This window comes from Juglans regia, chromosome 11 (assembly GCF_001411555.2).
Source record: "Juglans regia cultivar Chandler chromosome 11, Walnut 2.0, whole genome shotgun sequence".
Classification (NCBI taxonomy): domain Eukaryota; kingdom Viridiplantae; phylum Streptophyta; class Magnoliopsida; order Fagales; family Juglandaceae; genus Juglans; species Juglans regia.
Genome location: NC_049911.1, coordinates 30,039,012 through 30,045,331, shown reverse-complemented (window position 1 = coordinate 30,045,331; position 6,320 = coordinate 30,039,012).

Below are 6,320 nucleotides of genomic sequence, written 5' to 3'. Positions count from 1 at the left end.
GTATATAAAATGTTGTTTTCTTTGTTTGTTTGGTATAAACGTAATTTGAAGCCCTTTGGAAAACAAGAAAAGCCGAGTATAAAGAGTGAGAGCTGACACACGACCACGGGGTCTATGAGAAAGTAGTTTTGCGTTCAAAGCCCCTCTACTTTTAACTATTTACGTGTTTGTTTGCTTTGTTCCAAATTTATATATTAAAAAAACAAAAAAAAAAAGGTGAAGAGTCTGTAATTTACTTTTTAAATCAAAAATACTTTAAAGTTATAAAAATGTACTATTTTTTATAATGCAGTGGTAACCTTATAATTGATCAGTGTATGTTTCATTTTGGTTAGTGCATAGTTGTTTTGCTCGGATAAAATATTTTAAATTGTAAAAGAGTAATGCTATATCCTATATGTAATCATGGAATACGTAAGTATTATGCAGTCGTTTTAAAAAAGTGTATAATTTACTATTAAAAAATTAATAATTTTTTTTCATGTGAATCTCGTATATATTCATTTTTTTTTAAATGATTGTGCAGCGCTTACAATCACAACTACAACTATTATTTCTCATTATTAAAAATTACTTTAATGACACTCAATATCTAATTATCTTGAAATTGATTAAAATGAATCAACAACCATTTTTCACTCAACAAATCCTCGAAGAATGACTTTTAAACAATAACATTACAAATATACATGGATGAGATCCCGAATATAGTTCACAATCAAATATAAACCATAATACCTAAATTGCTATAATCTAGAGGTTCAATAATGAGCTGAAAGCTCAAAGTAAAATGATTCACGAGGGAACAAGGGTGGTATAAATAATAAATAGTATTGGACTTTATGCATGATTATCCAAAACGATTAAGTATTCTAATTGTTGTTTGACATTATAAGTCATCAATTTATAGAAATGATGGTGTAAGATTAATGTTATTTTAAGACTTTTACATTGCACATCACCCACATTATATAATTTTATTTTGAAGATAAATTATAAAATCTTAATTTTATAAATTAAATATTACTATTTAAATAATGTAAATAATACGTGATGTAGAGACTTTAGAATAGCATTACTCGATGCATGGGGTAGCATAGATAGGTTACCTACACCCATAAAAGCACGGGAGCTCCTCATGCTTGGCAATTTGATCGAAAATTGGTGAAGGCGTGGGTGACGGTGGTTAGTTGTGGAATGTGCAAACGTCGTGCAGTCGCTTTGAAAAATAGTGAAATCTACTATTAAAAAATTAATTTATTTTCATATGAGTTTTATTTTTATTCATTTTTTTCAAAACGACTGCACGGTACTTATACAATCACGATTACAAGTATCATTTATCTTCTAACATTGAACACTTCCATAGAGAATCCCATACAATATGGACTTCACTTAGGTAGTTAATGTTTTTATGTCTCCCTTTAATCTTGATCATCTAATTTGGATAACAAATTGAAGAGAATCTCAAATTGACGTTGCTAATGGACATTATTTTCAAACGGGCCCTTAATTTATAAAAATCTAGCGAAACAGCCTTGGACGAGGGACGGGAAGATGGTATTTCGGTGTATTTTTTTAGTTAGCACTGTTGAGAGGGGAAAATCACAATGTCATTGCCTAAAACCAACGTTTATGTAGTAAGCCCACAATAGTCGCTGCAACAACCATTCCACCATTAAGGTTGAGTTGATCTCTCGGTTTCAATCTCAATCCCTTAATGCCACTGTGAGAGCATAAAGTGGCTCATATAATAATTAACAAGTTGGGATAAAAACACAAACAAATTTTAATTCGTTGCAATAATAGTTAAAAGACTCTAATATCTCTATCGTCAAGACTCAAGACAGGGTTTCAGGTCAGTATTTTAACTTGACATGTGGCCTTTTAGATTATGTTTGAACGTTTGAATGTTGAGATAAGTTAGTTAAATTGTGAATAATAGTATATTGTGAGTCTCAATGAGATGAGTTTAACTTTTTTAGGTTGATATGAGTTTAATTTTTTAGGTCGAAATGTATGAAGTAGGTTGATATGAGTTTAACTTTTTTTATGAAAAATTGAAAAAATAATAAGTCTCATCAATAATCGATTTGAGATGAGTTGAGTTTGGTTCAACAACCAAACACAACCTAAATATCAGTTTTTTAGGCGTAAAGGTTGGAATTCCATTTGATAGGTCCATAACATTTTTCTAGTGATAAACTATTTATGTTTTTTAAACGAGTAATACTATATACAATCATAAAGTACGCAAGTGTCACTCACTCATTTTGAAAAAAAGAAGATTAACCATTAAAAAATAATATTTTTACGTGAGTTCATATTTACTCATTTTTTTTAAAATGAGTTTACGGCGATTGCGTACTCTATAACTGTAAATATAATTTATCTTTAGAAATCCATCCGAACAAGTTGGCAAAAAAAATACCTTCAATTCTCTTGCTGTGGATTGATTTGCAATCTCCAAAGGTTGTCACCTTTATTCGTGTATTACTCTAAATCAATCATTTTCCCTTGTTTTTCCTGGTTGGAAACCTTTCTTAATAATCAAATTGAAAATTTGTTCTTCATTTTTTCCCCCATTAAGATAGTAGCGGTGGTTGCTGGGAAATATTCTCGATGTCCATTTCTGAAATTTTGGAGTTTGAAGCTGTCAAATAACACAGCGACTGAGGGAGATTATCAAACCTCAAATACAATGTTGTCCGTCACTACGAGGGAGGAATTAAGATTATACGTTTTAAAAAAAAAAAGGAAGGAAACTTATAATCCGGACCCAACCAAGGTCGGATTACGTTTATTATTTTATTTGTTTGTGAATTATAAATTAAGGTGATCAGTTGTTTAAAAGTGCGAGTCATGTTCTTTTTTACTTCAATTAAAATCGAGTGCACAAAAGAAACGGTGGATATATTCAACAAAAACTTCATCCAAGCCAATAGAGAGCACAAAGAAATAAAAGAAAAGAAATACTATTGATCTTAACTCAAAGATCAAGTACATTGACAAAATAAAAACTAAGCAAATACCTTCAAGTCGGTTGGGCTGTCTAATCCCAAATAGCAGCCCCCTAATAATAGCCCTCCACGTAAGTCTTTCAATTTACATATCATGTACCCATCCTACAGAGATCAAAACTCCACAAAAAGCTTATGTGTCCTCATCGTCTTCCACCCTGACCAGATCTAGAGACGAATCTAGATAAAACAAGCTTTCAAGATCCATGCCCCCTTCATCTTCCACCCTGACCAAATCTAGAGAATACATTGCCGAGCTGTGACAAGCTCTTTCCTGCTGAGCCACGACGGACCGAGATCGACCCCTTGAGCTGCGACGGATGGAGATTGTGACCCCTAAGCACCCATCCCAAACCCAGGGTTTTAAAGTCTTGAACAACAGACTAATTTCGAGAATACTACCCCATTCACTAGCTGAGTTATTTGTTTTTTTCTTTTCTTTTTCGTTCGTTTGGCATTTAACAGCAATAAAGCCTGAGAGAGCGATCTATGATGGAGTTGACGACAGCGAGAAAATGTCAAAGAGCTGAGCATTGCAGATCTAAGAAAGTGGTGGTGTGATTTTCATAGGGTGATCATCACTCTTTTTTTTTTTGTATAAAAAAAATGAGATTTGTGTGTTACGGTAGTGCTGGGTGCTATTGATGGTGGTATTAAGAAGACATTGTGCTCTGTTTTTGCTCTTAAAAACAAAGGTTTGTTGGGCGGTTGGGACAACATCGTTTGAGCTATTTTCGTGGTGGTTCAAGGCTGGCTACGGAGGTTAGACATGGGGCTTCGTGGTGCACATTTCTTGCGGTGCCATGCAATGCTCAGTTGTCTCATGGTGCATCGATTTTTTTTTTTTGGTGGCAAGGGGTGGTGGTGCACGGTGGGACTTTGGGGGTGGGTTAACGGAGGCTAAACGTAGTGCTCTCTCTCTCTCTCTCTCTCTCTCTCTCTCTCTCTCTCTATGTGTGTGTGTGTAGTGGCTTCCAAATTCGGGATTGATGTGGAGGGACTATTGTGGGCTCTATCATGCGGCGATGAAATTGAGATGGCGTCGGATTGGTGGCGGTGAAACTCCGTTTTTCTATCGTGCGACGGTGAAACTGGAAGCACAATATCGATTTTCCTATCGTGAATGAGTGTTTCATTTTCTTTCCCATGTTAACAAGTGTATTGAAAATTTGGTGTAATTTCTAAGGTGGTAGCATATGTGTAGAAGGCTGTTAAACAAAGAAAAATAGCTCGACCAGTTAGAAGCGAACTGAAAAATTAATTATGAAGGGTTTTACTATATATCAACGACTATTCACTTTCACACCCTACACTTGACAGTTTTTTTTTTTTTCATAGGATGTGAGATATAAGGTAGTGAATATTGGTCGACGAGAAAAATTATTCAATTATGAATAATTACTGTTAAAAGCCACAATAGAAAATATACAAATATTGATAATTAGGAAGGCTCAAACGGCCAATAAGTAGCAAGTATGATACATATTTATTTAAATTTTATTTTTTCACCAAACAATATAAAAGCTCCTTACAGATTCGAATATATCTGATTCAGAGGGGGCTATCAACAAAAATCATTCTTCAAAGGAAAATTAGTAAATACTTTTAAAGCCCAACTACTTTCCACCGCAACATAACCTTGTTTTCTATTAAAAAAAAAAAAAACATAACCTTGTTTTGTGTAGTGCTAAGATTTAGGCCTCGTTTGTACTCGTAACCCATCTCAATTCATTTAATCTCATCATTATAACTTTTTAAAATCTTTATACAAAATATAATAAACAATTCAACTTTTTTAAATTTCAAAACAACTTTCTTAAATTTTCACACAAAATACAATAAATAATTCAATTTTTATTCTACTATTCACAAACCATCTCAATTCATCTCAACTCATTTCTGAATCCAAACCATTCTTTAATTACACTCCCTAAAAAAGCTTGGTTTCCGAATTGTTGCAACTAGTAGATCATGGCCATGGGGAGTTTTATTTACTTATCAAAAGCAAATTGAAATTACAGATATTTTTTAAAAAATAGATAAATTTAGGATGAATAATGCTAGCTTCAGTTAAGGATTATGCAAACGCCACATACTATTTTTGAAAAATAACGGAATCCATTATTATAAAATTAATTTTTTTTATATAAATTTTATATTTATTTAATTTTTTTAAAATGAGTGTGCAATGCTTGCACACTCTTTAAGTTATAATCAAAATGCACAAATGATCTAAAACCGATAAAATTCCAGCATACGAGGATTCAAATCTGAAGTACCTTTTCCCCTTTCTGTTCTTTAACATTTGTGTGTTTAGATATTGAAGTGAGTTGAGTTGAGATGATAAAGTATTGTTAGAATATTATTTTTTAATATTATTATTATTTTAGGATTTGAAAAAGTTAAATTATTTATTATATTTTGTATTGAAATTTTAAAAAAATTACAATGATTAGTTAAGATGAGTTTGTAACCTTTAGAAAATTTATTGAGACCGGAGGGTGCCTTCGAATTAAGATAACAGAATTTTAACTTGAAAAAAAACTTTCGGTACAAGAAAACGCAGAGTCAATGTCATGGGCCTATGATGCGGACGCTTAAAAAGAAAAGAAAGGTAAACCAACGAATATTCTGTAATGCTCCAGCCCATTGTGCTCTTCAATAGCTTTAATCTATTCCATGTCCAGTGTTTCATTTCCCAAAGGTCCCGCAAAATGAAAAGTTGTGCATCTAAAAAGTCCGATCGACTCAGAAAAATATAAAAAGTTGAGCCGTTAAGTTCCATATTTGAGGCGTCAAAGTTATCCGAAGAGACATGTCTATTAAGGCATATGGGGTTATGATCCATGTCATGTGTAAGAATAGTCACGATATGTACTGAAATTATTACTTGAAAAAGATCATTTAAGCTGATTTAGATAATGAAACCATCTCAATTCATCTAATTTTATTTTATATAATCATTATAATTTTTCTAATTTTTCAAACAAAATATAATAAAAATTTAAATTTTTTCAAATATTAAAATAAAAATAATATTATAACAATATTTTATTCAACTTTCATTTCAACTCACTATTCAAACTAGACCTTAAACTTCCGAGAAAGATAAATTAATGAGAAATGCTGATTAATGGCCATTTAAATTATTAGCATAGGTATTGATATAACAAAATATGAAAAATGAAAAACTGGTTAGCGCAGTGCATACTTTTAGGATTGGTTTGGATTTAGAGATGAGATATGATGATTTTAAATGAAAAATAAAATTTTAAAAAAAATATATTATTAAAATATTAT